Source organism: Biomphalaria glabrata, chromosome 14 (assembly GCF_947242115.1).
Source record: "Biomphalaria glabrata chromosome 14, xgBioGlab47.1, whole genome shotgun sequence".
In the NCBI taxonomy this organism is placed as follows: domain Eukaryota; kingdom Metazoa; phylum Mollusca; class Gastropoda; family Planorbidae; genus Biomphalaria; species Biomphalaria glabrata.
The window spans coordinates 10,845,236-10,859,784 of record NC_074724.1 but is presented as its reverse complement, the minus strand read 5'-3'; positions in this window follow the sequence as shown (position 1 = coordinate 10,859,784).

Below are 14,549 nucleotides of genomic sequence, written 5' to 3'. Positions count from 1 at the left end.
GCCAGTGCTGAACAACTCAAGAGAACAGCACACTATTTTTCCATGTCACGGTCTGCAAAAGAGCTCACAGCTCAGCAACAAAAAGCTGGCTTAAAGAAGAAGAAGAATATCAGTGGAAAGTGTTTCATTGGTTGTTTGCTTCATCTTCATCACAGGTGTTACTGGCCAGAGCAACCTTCACAAGTCTTGCCAACTTAGTCCCGCTTGACAATCCGTAAAAATATTGTTCACATATAATTAATTAATGGCAATGTCTTCGAGTCCGAAGATTAAGGATAAGTGCAGTATTTAACACATATATTCACATGAGCAGCAATGTTAGTACTTTGACTAGACTTGTAAAACCTCCTTCTGAAAGACAGCAATGATGGGGTTAGGTTTGAACACAGGACAATTGGAGGCAACAGTCAGGAATTCATACCACAAGACCACAAATATAAACACAACAAATTGACCACTAGTTATTGGAACAAAACATGACTTCTAGCATAGCAATTCTGTTGGATTTAACTGTGCATATAATTCTTTTCAATGACATCTCAGTTTTGCTGCTTACACAAATGTTCAGTTTAAAACTTTTTTTTTCATAATTTTTTTTTTATTGTGCATATATATATATATATTCGTCATTAGGTGGTAATAAAAACATGTAAAATATAAATATACATACTTTAAAGAAAAAAAAATCATTCTTCTTTTGTGAAGCTGATGGCTGTTTCGTAAGACCGATTATTTTACTCAGAATAAACTAATAAAAGATAGATTTAAACAAAAAAATGGTGAAAAAATCCCAAGTAGCAAATGTTCTTCTCAGAGTTTATTACGTTCTAATGATTGATAGGCCTATAAATACAGACTTACAAGACAGTGAGAGTAGATACATAATACTATCATCATGCAAAGCGACAAACCAGGAAAGTTCCGTGACTGAATCCGTCTGTGACAGTCTAAGCAACTATTTGGTTATTGCAAGTGTTCTGGTTATCCTCTGTAATCAGGGGCGGACTGGCTATATGGGTGTAACAACACTTGTGCCAGATGTAACAACATGCACGATGTTACGATGTGTTGTTATGCCGGGGATTTTACTTGAATTCAATAGTTAACAAAAATGACGATCTAGAATGACAATTGACGATTCTTTGATAAAATAAAACTCTGGAACTTTATTAAATACAACGTAAGTACAGTTTATGTACAAATTACAAATCAATGAATATGGAACACATTACAAAGGCTTTTCAAACAGAGCTCCTAGAAACGTGACTAGCTACAAGAACATTATTTTATCGACTGACTTTACCTTCTTACTACCGCCAATTCTCTGGCGCTAACTCTTTTCAAAAATGTCTTTGTTTAAATTCAAATCAACCAATAGATTTCAAACATACTAATTACGTCCCTTGGGTAAATCCTGACTTGAAAGTCAAGTGTCTAAATTTGAGGATTAAATCCCGAGACTCATGTCGAGGGCTTATATTACTTTCAAAAAGTGAAATGTACAAACAATTCTATAATGTAATCTGTGACATATTACCCCCCTCTCCATTTAGCATTTGTATGGTAATAGAAATGCGTATAATACACAAAAAATTGTTATGATACTACAACTCATTTGGTTAATAGTACTACTGAAAATGTGTACATGGAAAATTATATTGCATATGAAAAATTGACATAGAAAAAATAATTGTGATAGTACATGACAATCTTCTGAGAAAATAATACTCAATGTGATCAATCTTCTGAATAATAATACTCAATGTGATATAAATCTCAACATGAAAAATTCCAATTGTCTGTCATGTATCTGTACTATCATAATAGGATATATGCAATAATAATATACCTGAAATAAAATGCTCATGATTTAAAAATTAAAATGTCTGATGCATGTCATATGCAAAGATGCTGAAACATAATAAACGAAGTATCTTGAATGAATGACCTTCCTCAGTGGGTTGCTTGTTGCTAAAATAAATATAACATCTGATATAGAACTCCTGTGGAAAAATGAGTAGACAAATTAATTGATTAAGTACAACTGAATACTGTTCTTCCTTGACGAGTATGAATGATAATGGATCAAGTGGCACTAAATATGCTATAGTACATATGTAGAGTAGAAATGTAAAGTTCGGAACCCTTCTGAATTGCCGACATGGATGTGCATGTGCGTTTTCTAAACTTGAAGAAAAGGTCTTTCAGTTTATGAAGCTGTTGTCTCCATGTCATAATGATCTCACAGATAATGTCTGATTGAACCGCGTTTGAGTTTGGTGAAAATAAGAACTGTCCGAAACCAAAACTCAATTTTCTGGTTGATGAACTTTGACGCTGTAGAACAATGGTAGCAGAATGCTTTGCATTAGAATGTTCAATAGAGCAATGACTGAACATGTCTGAGTTCAATCGGTCAATACAGCAATGTTGAAGAAGTTCATTTGTTCCTTTCTGAAGAAAAGTTGCCCCTTGAGTAGAAGGAGGATGAAACTTGGTGTTGTCAATGTTATTGCTTTCTGAGTTGTTTTCAAATTGCAGTAATGGGAATGTTTCAGAAACACTGGTAAAGAAATCTGCATGGTCTGGAAACACTTTAGTGTCCTTCACTTTCTGTAGTGCTATGTCATCCAGAGTGATGACCTTGGGAATGTCAAATTGATTTGATGCTGGTAATGAAACATCTATCTCAGGAATGGGTGTTGATGATGTTTCTTCTTCCTCAGGAATAGTTGCTAAGCTTGTAAAATTATCAACTTCTGCTTTGATGTCTTCATTATCTGTTTCATGGTAATGTTCAAACATATGAACATGAAATACTTTGGTAACCTTGTTGACATTGATTTCATAAAGCAGGTTGGAAATCTTTCTGGTGATGGTAAATGGACCTTGCCATTTGTAAAACAGTTTGTTACTGAAATCTGGTAACAGTAAATTGATTTGATCTCCTTGAGCAAAATATCTTGATTTCATGTGTTCATGTAATATTCTTTGACTTTCAATGTTCTTGGATGTAATGGCTTCTTGAGTTGACTCACATTCTTTCAAATGAGGAATACTTGTATGAGTGTTAGAGTCAAGTTGCATAGTTTTTCTTTTGTCTGGTATAGCCAAAGTTGATTGAATATAAGTATCTGCTTCTGGTTCATGAGACTTGTCTTGATTGTAGTAGAAATGTTCAATGCATATCATAGTATTTGATGCAGATGCAGTCTTATTCAAGTCTTGATGTATGAAGTCATCATCAGTGGTTAGGGATGGGAAAGTACTTGGTAGAGGTGGGCTTGTATTGTCAGGTAGGGATGGACATGTAGAACTAGTAGCAGGTAGGGATGGACATGTAGTAACTGGGGGTGTCCATGTTGAGTGTTCTTGATTGTTGCTGGCAACTGGACTAGTAACTGGTTCTGTTGCATTCTGCATAACTTGCGTAACTGAGGTAGCCATGTGATTATTTTGGCTAACTTGTTCAGGTGCCAAATGTTCTTGTTGTCTGGACATGGATCTTGTCATTACTGCCAAACATTTTTGACCTTGCTCTATGGCATTTGTACATTCAGCAAGTTCTTGAGGAGTGCATTCTTTAACTCCTTCTATGTTTCCAATGATTAGGTCCACTGGTAGATTGGGTGTTACTAATGCTTTTGTTTGACCACTGAAGAATGGTGTAGTAACATAAATGATGGCTTCAGGTAACTTGCTGACAGTTCCGTTGAATGCAGTGACTTGGACGTGGTTGCCTGTGAAACGGTTTGCGTGTACGAAGCGTTCATGTACTAATGTGGACGTGCTTCCGGTGTCACGAAGAACTTCCACCTTCTTGTCTCCTACAAAGCCTGGATAAAATTTGAGACCATTGGACTTTGCAATGACTGTCATAGTTGAGTGCTCATTGTAATAGCTTCTGTTATATGAGCTTCTGTTTGGCATATATTGTGGTCTGGAGTCCTGTGAATGACTTCTGTAGCGAGGTTTGTTGTTATCTGGTTTATTATTTCCAGGTGTTTTGTTGAGATTGTATTGCTCTCTATTGCTGTATCTTTGAGTTGGTGATGTGGGTCTATCAAAATTTTGATTTTTGGAGACTGCCAGTTTTTTCCAACATTCATGAGTTTGGTGACCCTTTTTATGGCAATACGAACATTCTGTGGTTCTGCTGCGGCATTGAGATGTGAAATGCCCTAGTTTATGACATTTGTTGCATTTGACTTTGTCATCTGACTTATATCTTGCATTTTTGTCTTGAGCAAAGCAGACAAAATTTTCTTCAACAGATGGTTTGACTGACTTGTTTGGATAGGCTGCTCTATATTGTCTGATGATCTTGGTTAATGTCTGTATATCAGTAGGATTTCTCTCTATAATATAGGATTGAATATCTTCTGAGTGAGCATGGGTGATGTTGTCGATAATAATATGTTGACGAAGAGCTTGGTAACTTTCTTCTATTTTTGCCATGGATACCCATCTATCAAACCACATTGACATATTAGCTACAAAAATTTGAGGATCATCATTTTGCTGTGGCCTTTCATTATAAAATTTCTTTCTATAGTTGGCTGAAGTTGCTCCGTATTGGCGCAGTAGAGCTTCCTTGATATCAGAGTAAGTGCTGCGTTCATTGATTGACAGTTGTGAGCAAATGTTGACAGCTTTGCCAGTCAAGAGGGTAAGGAGTGAGCTCGACCAATGTGCTTCAGGTAGACCGGATGTTGTAGCTATTTCTTCAAATCTTATGAGATACGAGTCCATATTGTCAATGTTTTCGTTGAAAGCCGATATTTTGTTCATTAATCTGTATTTGTCAAACATACTTGAGTGACCTAGAATTGGAATGCTTTCTTTATTTTGCCTTTCGAATTCCATTTTTTCTTTTTCATGTTGTCTTTGCTTTTCGGCGTCTTGCAATTTTTTTTCTTCTAATTGCCTGCGTTTTTCAGCGTCTTGCAATTTTTTTTCTTCTAATTGCATGCGTTTTTCAGAATCTTGCCTTTGTTTTTCAGCTTCTTGCCTTTGTTTTTCAGATTCTTGCCTTTGTTTTTCAGCTTCTTGCCTTTGTTTTTCAGCTTCTTGCTCTTGATATTCTTTTTCTTCTTGTTTCTCTGCCCACTGGTCTGGCTTTGAAATTTGCTTTTCTTTGGCAAATTCTATTAATTCGAAGAATCGTTGTGTTCTAGCACTGGAAGCCATATTTAATTTTCTCGTTAGTTTCTTGTATTGGAGCAGAATGTTCGATATCTGGATTTTGGCTTTATCTCAGATATAATAATAATATAGGTCTAGATCTAGTGACAAAGTTCTTGAAGCCTCAATTTGCTAATAAATTCTTGACAGTAGACTTGTAGTTACTGGAGTCGTATGATTGAATATATAGATCTATTGAGCCGATGTACTTTTTACTGGTTTAACAGTTGGTTAAATCTGGTCTTCTGTTTACTTTGTGCTGCACAAATGATTATTTACTGGTCTTCTTTATAATGCCAGTTATTTGATTTACTGGTCTTTTTTATAATGCCAGTTATTTGATTTACTGGTCTTTTATATTGCCAGTTATTTGCTTTACTGGTCTTTTTTATAATGCCAGTTATTTGATTTACTGGTCTTTTTTATACTGCCAGTTATTATGTATATTGGTCTTATTCCTTTTGCCAATTACATATATAATAATAGATTTCGTGAGTTAGACGTTACTCTAACGAAAATCTTTATAAAAGAATTATCGATAACCAACTGACCTGTTAAACACAGAAATTCTGTCCTCCGTTAAATAAGAATGAAGTTCCTTTGAAGAGTTTAGAAATTGGTCCTAGATCTTGAATAAATTTCGTTAAAAGTTGTCCGTGAACTTTTATTTGTCGGAGAGTGCCAATGTAACAACACTTGTGCCAGATGTAACAACATGCACGATGTTACGATGTGTTGTTATGCCGGGGATTTTACTTGAATTCAATAGTTAACAAAAATGACGATCTAGAATGACAATTGACGATTCTTTGATAAAATAAAACTCTGGAACTTTATTAAATACAACGTAAGTACAGTTTATGTACAAATTACAAATCAATGAATATGGAACACATTACAAAGGCTTTTCAAACAGAGCTCCTAGAAACGTGACTAGCTACAAGAACATTATTTTATCGACTGACTTTACCTTCTTACTACCGCCAATTCTCTGGCGCTAACTCTTTTCAAAAATGTCTTTGTTTAAATTCAAATCAACCAATAGATTTCAAACATACTAATTACGTCCCTTGGGTAAATCCTGACTTGAAAGTCAAGTGTCTAAATTTGAGGATTAAATCCCGAGACTCATGTCGAGGGCTTATATTACTTTCAAAAAGTGAAATGTACAAACAATTCTATAATGTAATCTGTGACAATGGGCATTTGGGCAAATGCCCGGTGGGTCGGTACCCAAATGGGCCGGTTGGGCCACCGAAAGGTCCGCATGGATGCCACTAAGTATTAAATTGATAAAGGTTTTATAATATTCTATTTAAAATAAGCGGACATCTGAGTATCGTATTTAAATTAAATCACTCTACAGTGTAATACTAATTTGTTCTTGTAAACTTTTCGAGATAACGTAATAGCCTACATCCGTAGACAGCGGTACTAGTAGTGGGCTTCAACCTGGGCTATTAAAAAGCAACATAAGGCCCTTTTTCAAATACGGAGCTCACAATTATCGACACTCAAACTTAACATAATGATTTTGAGGACTGGTAGGCCTATATTTGGATGCCCATCACATGATAGGTAATTTATGGGCCCGATTGTATGGAAATGCCCGGGCCGATTTTGACACTCAGTCCGCCCTTGGTCATAACGTTTGATTCAGTTAGGATATAAGTAATAGTGTCTTAAAAGTCAATATTTTTACAACTTCTTAACAGAGTTAAACGACTTAAAAGTTTTCCAATAAACAAACAAATGTTCTACCTTATATCAAATGTGGGTCCCAACTGGCCATGAGTCATTGGCTCAAGCGTAATGAGCTCTTTCACGCCATGGTTGCTAGGCGACAGCTGTGGGCCCCTATTGGTCTTGGGCCCGGCTTCGTTGAACTCTTTCGCGCCATGGATGCTACGGTACGCCACTGCCCCTACTGTCGTATGAAACTTAGGCTAACTTGATATATTAATAAACATCAACTTACATCTATTTAATTATTTTCAATGTTGTTGGTTAACGCCTAGTTCTATATAAATATATCAATGTCAAATACAAATTTGTGTCATGAGTGTGAGATAAGAATTTAAATAATTATTAACTATTGTGTTTCTTGACTTTATCGTCATCTCTGATATTACCTTTATACATTATATTAGTCCAAGTAGTGAGAACCACTCTAGCAATCAAGAGCTGCTATCAAGTTCTTGACGGAAAACACAAACTCTCGTTTCGTTTGTACTCTTGTAGGTTAGACTTTTAAACCGATAACAAAAAACAAACAAACAAACTTCGAATGGATGGTTTTAATGTCATACGATGAGAATTCGTGGGATTGGCATCGTATTGGTTTCAAAATCAACCACCGCTAGAAAAAAATAACTAACAAATAAACAAATAAACAAACTTCGAAAGGATGGTTTTGAGGTCATACGATGAGAATTCGTGGGATTGGCATCGTATTGGTTTCAAACTCAACCACCGCTAGAAAAAAATAACTAACAAACAAACAAATAAACAAACTTCGAATGGATGGTTTTGAGGTCATACGATGAGAATTCGTGGGATTGGCATCGTATTGGTTTCAAACTCAACCACCGCTAGAAAAAAATAACTAACAAACAAATAAACAAACATCGAATGGATGGTTTTGAGGTTATACGATGAGAATTCGTGGGATTGGCATCGTATTGGTTTCAAAATCAACCACCGCTAGAAAAAAATAACTAACAAACAAACAAATAAACAAACTTCGAATGGATGGTTTTGAGGTCATACGATGAGAATTCGTCGGATTGGCATCGTATTGGTTTCAAAATCAACCACCGCAAGAAAACAAACAAACAAACAAACTTCGAATGGATGGTTTTTAGGTCATACGATTGGGATTGGCATCGTATTTTTTTCAAAATCAACCACCGCTGGAATCCGCTATCGGAATAATTTATATCGGCACACTCTGAACCTCCAAGAAAACATTTAACATATTGCTGTAACTCAGCCAGCAGCGAGCCCGACGAACCTAAACGAAAGGGATATATCAAAACTACAGTTTAATAATAGAACAATAGTAATGCGATAACAAATATACCACTAGAGGAACCAATAATAGCAGCACTTATTTTTTATTTACATCCTAGATTTAATTATTGGCCATCTTGGACTTCCTCTAGCGTGTCTCTGTCCTGTGTCTCATGGTGCACAGTCTCGCACCTAATGACAGTGCGCAATGTAGGGTCATAACAATATATATTTTATTTGGTCTTGACAAAAATTGTTTAGTATAAGGATCGAACCTAGGTCTTGTGTGTCATTAGCGAGTCGCTCAACAACAAGTCATTTAAATATGTGCAGCATTTTATTTTGAAAAAAAATGATTCAGTCGTTAGTCTTTTATAATACCTAGGTCTGACTGTGTTAAACTGTTGTTTCTAGAATCTATTTCATTTCTTTCCTATTATGAAACATATTGTCAACCTGAGTTAGTGATTTTGCAGATTTTCACACTATGGCCTCATGACAAATCTACACGCGCCCCCCTCCCCCCAAAGCCCCATCCCACCTCCCGGTGTGCTGTCGGTGATAACGTTCAGGACCTTAGCGTGTAGGACAAAAGGTTGGTTGACACCTAAATCAATAAAAAATTGAAAACAAAATAAGACCGAAAAATACGCAATGAAATAAACACCGTCATGTATCTATATCTAAATAAAAAAAAATAAGCTTAATTCATATAGCGTTGATAGCACGAATATTCTTCATGGACGATCAATGATCACCAGAGTAGAAATAAAGTTTAAAACATTTCATCAAAAGCAAGAAACAATGGTCTTCTATCACTATGTACTCTAACAAGCAGGGGCGGACTGGCTATATGGGCATTTGGGCAAATGCCCGCTGGGCCGGTATCCAAATGGGCCGGTTGGGCCACCGAAAGGTCCGCATGGATGCCACTAAGTATTAAATTGATAAAGGTTTTATAATATTCTATTTAAAAAAAGCGGACATCTGAGTATCGTATTTAAATCAAATCACTCAACAGTGTAATACTAATTTGTTCTTGTAAACTTTTCGAGATAACGTATTAGCCTACATCGTAGACAGCGGTACTAGTAGTGGGCTTCACCCTGGGCTATTAAAAAGCAACATAAGGCCCTTTTTCAAATACGGAGCTCACAATTATCGACACTCAAACTTAACATAATGATTTTGAGGACAGTTAGGCCTATATTTGGATGCCCATCACATGATAGGTAATTTATGGCCCCGATTGTATGGAAATGCCCGGGCCGATTTTGACACTCAGTCCGCCCCTGTCTGTAATTAACACTTTCCGCCCCAGCGTGCCTAGCAGAAATTATTATTATCCAGTGTGTTGATTTTTCATCCAAAATGTTTCTCAATTACTAGTTACTGTAACAACCTTATTAGATTATTAGATGTTACTTTAGATTCTTTATGCGCGTGACTTGTGTCTCACTTAGGACGACAAACATTAGTATTCAACAATCAACACTCTTGTCAGCAGACATTATATTTATTAATATATAATAATACATATAGTCAATCCAGCCATAGAAGAGCAACGAATGAATAAACAGTATTCCAAGAATAAGTTAAAATCCATAACTCATAAGTATAAGTATAACCGCAAGTAAAAATCCGAATACAATACCATATGTCCTTCCTCTCTGAACCAACTCTATGACTGCGTGGTCAGTCTCAGATGCGAACCCCTTCCCCGTGCGGATGGCACGCTTATTCTGCGTGACTACCATTCACCTCATGTCACGGTGATTCTCAAACAATGCTGTGACAGTTACGTTAATCTTAAAAGGCGAAATATTTCATGCGGAATAATTACAATACAGTATGTAATTAGGGAAAGGCCAATAGTATGGTACCTACGTAAGGCATGTTTAGTAGCAATAAAAGCCTAAAACGTTAGAGGTGGATGAGCCTGTTAGTATGATGTGGGGCGGTATATATAGACTCAGGGCCCTTTATTTGACACCCGCCTAGGGCCACGCGAACTGCTAAGGCCGCTCTTGTATCCAGGTATAGAGATGAAAAGAGATAAGTGGACATAGGGGCTTCCGCTGCAAGGAAGTTAATTTATAAACGAAAGCCCTTATATTGACGTATATCATATCCTAACTGTAATATACTAAGTCAATTCATAACCTTAGAAACAAGGCTTTATTTCAATAAAACACGACTGATACACACAATAACACAGTACAGACTGGTCACGATTCACAGACTACGATAATGCGAACACGATTACAAATACTAGCACGATTACAAGCACGGGTAACACACAAGTTCATTTAACGATCACTCCATTCACCCCTCCTTTATTTCTTTCTGGGTCTTAGGTTATAACCATGCGTATGAAGGGAAGGATCCGGAGGTATCTCTGGCGTAGACTTTTCTCCTTGCAAGTCGTAACTGTCCTGTACGGGACTCGAGTCAATATTGACCTCTGGCATTGGGTGGCTCCCCTGTGAGTCACTGATGACTTCTGGCTGGTTGTACATCATTGGGGTGGGACTCTGTGAATTACTGATAGTTTCAGGCCCGTAGCGACTCCCTGGTGAGAGATCCAAAGAGTCACCGACCTCTTGAGGCAGAATACCGTTCTCTGGTTCGAAATAGTCGTTCGTGGAACTTTCCTTTGGTGCCAGGTGCCTAAGCGACACTGTCTCCTCCCGGCCGTTTGGAAATCGTATATGGGCGTACTGTGGGTTGCAGCTAATAAGTTCAACCTCTTGTACCAATGGGTCAAATTTTGAAGATCTTACAGGGGATTTTAGTAATACTTTGCCTGGGTTCTGTAGCCAAGTAGGCAAGGATGTTCCCGTTGGCGATCTTCTGTTGAATTTGAAGATCCGTTCGTGTGGAGTTTCATTAGTAGAAGTACACAGTAATGATCGAATTGAGTGAAGTGCCTGGGGCAACACAGATTCCCACTGTGATAGTTCCAACTTCCCTGAGTCCAATGCTAATAAAATAGCCTGCCACAATGTTTTATTCAGCTTTTCTATTTGCCCATTTCCTTTGGCATTATAGGGCGTTGTCCTGCTAGTGGCTATGCCCTTAGAATGTAGATATTCTGTAGTTTCTGTGGACATAAATGATGTGCCACGATCAGAGTGGATGTAACTGGGTGTTCCAAAGAGGAAAAATAACTGGTCGAAGCACTTTATTACTGTCTTAGATGTCATATCAGGACAGGGAAAAGCGAATGGAAACCGCGAATATTCGTCAATCATTGTTAACAAATACTTGTTGCGAGTAGCTGATGGCAAAGGACCTTTAAAGTCAACACTTATTCTTTCAAACGGCTGTGTGGCCTTGATGAGCGTACCTGCAAATTCCTTATAGAATTGCGGTTTAATTCTATTGCAGGTTCTGCATTGTTGAATGGTCTGTCTGACCTCTTCAACCGAGAAGGGTAAGTTCTTTGACCTGACATAATGTAGAAGTCTAGTGACACCTGGATGACACAGGTAGTCATGGTACGTCTTCAGGCTACTTTGTTTCGTCATGGTTGCACCGTGCCCTCTAGACAAGGTGTCTGCTGCTGTGTTGGCGTTCCCAGGTCTATACTGTATATCAAACTTGAAGCTTGCTAGTTCCAATTTCCACCTTTGTATCTTATCGTTTTTAATTTTCTTGTCATGAGTGTCTTTAAATATGTATGAAATAGACCGCTGGTCCGTAATAAGGGTAAAGTGATTGCCACACAAATAATGCTTCCATTTGCGTATGGCTTCAATTATTGCAGTGGCTTCTTTCTCTATGGCAGATTGATGCCTTTCAGTAGGTGAAAGAGTTCTAGAGAAGAATGCAATAGGTCTTCCCTCCTGATTTAAAGTGGCAGCTACTGCGATGTCAGAAGCGTCAGTTTCCACAATTAGAGGATGGTCATACTTTATGGTGAAAATTGCTGCTTTCTGCAATTCTTCTTTCAAGTCTTCCAACGCTGTTTTTACTTCTGTAGGTACAGGAAAAATTTGATTTTTCATTATAGGATACATTTTGTCGGAGAAATTTGGTATCCAGTGAGCATAATATGCCAAAAGTCCTACAATCCTTTTCTGAGACTTCAGATCTTTTGGAGGTGGCAAATCTCGCAGAGCTTGAAATCTATCAGGGTCCGGCTTCAAATGCCCTTTGGATATTTCATATCCAAGCAGCTTTACCTTCTTAGTAGCAAATACACTTTTACTTTCGTTGAAAGTTATTCCGTATTCCTGAGCTACCTTCTGAAAATGCAACAGATTTTTGTTATGGGAGTCTACATCTGTACCACATATTGTTACATTGTCGACATAGGCAAACGTGTCAGACAACTTTTCTTTTTCTATAATAGTGTCTATGGTTTTCTGGAAGCAAGCTACACCGTTAGTGACCCCAAAGGGTATTCTGCAAAACTGGTAGAGTTTACCACAAGCTTCGAAGGCTGTGTATTTCTTTTCGCTCTGTTGGATAGGTATTTGGTGATAAGCACTCTCCAGATCCAATGTGCTAAAGATTTCATACCTGGAAATTTTCTCCACCATTTCATCCACTCTAGGCATGGGGTAAGCGTCCAGGTAAGTAAATCTATTTATAGTTTGGCTATAATCAACGACCATTCGCTTTTTGTGCCGCTCATTGGTCGTGACAAGGACTTGAGCTCTCCAAGGTGATTTGGAAGGTTCAATGATACCGTTTCGTATCAATTTCTCAACTTCAGCTTTAATAAATTGTGTGTCTTGGAAGGAGTAACGACGAGATTTAGTAGCAATAGGTCTGCAATCAGGGGATAAATTTGCAAACAATTGTGGTGCCTCTACCTTAACAGCATTGAGCGAGCAGACATGAAATGCAGGTCGACCACCGTTGAATGGAATTATCAGTTCTTTGTGTAATGCGAGGAAATCTAACCCAAGCACTACATCAGTGCAAAGTTCATCTAGTAACGAAAGTTTGAATTGATTGTAAACTTCCCCTTTGTATTTTAGCGATGCAAACGTGTGGCCTCTTGTGACGCTTGACAGTTGAGATGACGCCATAGAAATTGTGTGCTTTGAACGTGTCACTGACCAATCGTACTCTCTTGGTATGTTTGAAGAAATGTAGCTTTCCCCGCTACCTGTATCAATTAGGGCTTTTAGATTCACGCCATTTACAGAGATGTGTACTGTTGATTTAGTTAAACCAGGTACAGACGAAGTAGCAATTAGTGATGTTAGATGTGTAGAGTCCTTAATGCAGCTACAATCTTTACAAGATTGTCTTTTAATCTCGTGGCTAGGAGATGTTTTGACTTTTGTTTTGGTTATAGGAGTGTTGCGAGACCTGCAAACCTTCGAAAAATGTCCATTTTTCCCGCACGAATGACACATGCAGTCTTTGGCAGGGCATTTCGCTCTGAGATGCCGACTACCTCCGCAAAAGAAACATTTAGTATTCACTGTTGCGATTGTTTATGAGTCCACCATTTCTTCGGTTGAGATTGCCGATGACGAAAGAGATGACTCTACCAATTGAGACGGAGTTCTAAACGAACTGGATTCTTTTTGGGCCATGTCGAGAGTCTTGGCAATATCTAAAGCCATTTTCAAGTCAAGGGATCTTTTCTCAAGTAGCCTCTGTCTAATTACACTCGAACGCATGCCGCTAACAAAGGCATCACGAATGGCGTCCTCTTCATTTTTGTCAGCACTGACAGCTCGGAACTGACAATCTCTGGCCATCACTCTCAGCTTGTGTACAAATTGATCAAGACTTTGATCGACTTCTTGTTTGCAAGTTGCAAGCAAATGTCTGGCCAATGTTTCATTAGGGGCCTTCACAAATAAATTCTCAAGAATAGATTTTGCTTCTGAGTATTTAGAACAGGTAGAAATATACTGATATAAGGATGGAGACACAAAGTTGCATAGCAGGTCAAACTGTTCGCTTTCACTAGCCCCTACCTTCGTTGCGAATCTGTCAAAACAAGAAATCCAATGTTTCCATGTAACTGAAGCATTAGTTGAACTAGGATCAGCATCCAGTCTATTGGGACGCAAAAACTTGTCCATTTAAGAATGGTTTTATTGAAATAAATTGTAATATACTAAGTCAATTCATAACCTTAGAAACAAGGCTTTATTTCAATAAAACACGACTGATACACACAATAACACAGTACAGACTGGTCACGATTCACAGACTACGATAATGCGAACACGATTACAAATACTAGCACGATTACAAGCACGGGTAACACACAAGTTCATTTAACGATCACTCCACTAACGATTTTGGGTTCAAGTCACCATCCGGAGAATGGGGAAATTTTCCTCGTAAATTTTTAGCGCCCACCCAAATTAACCGTC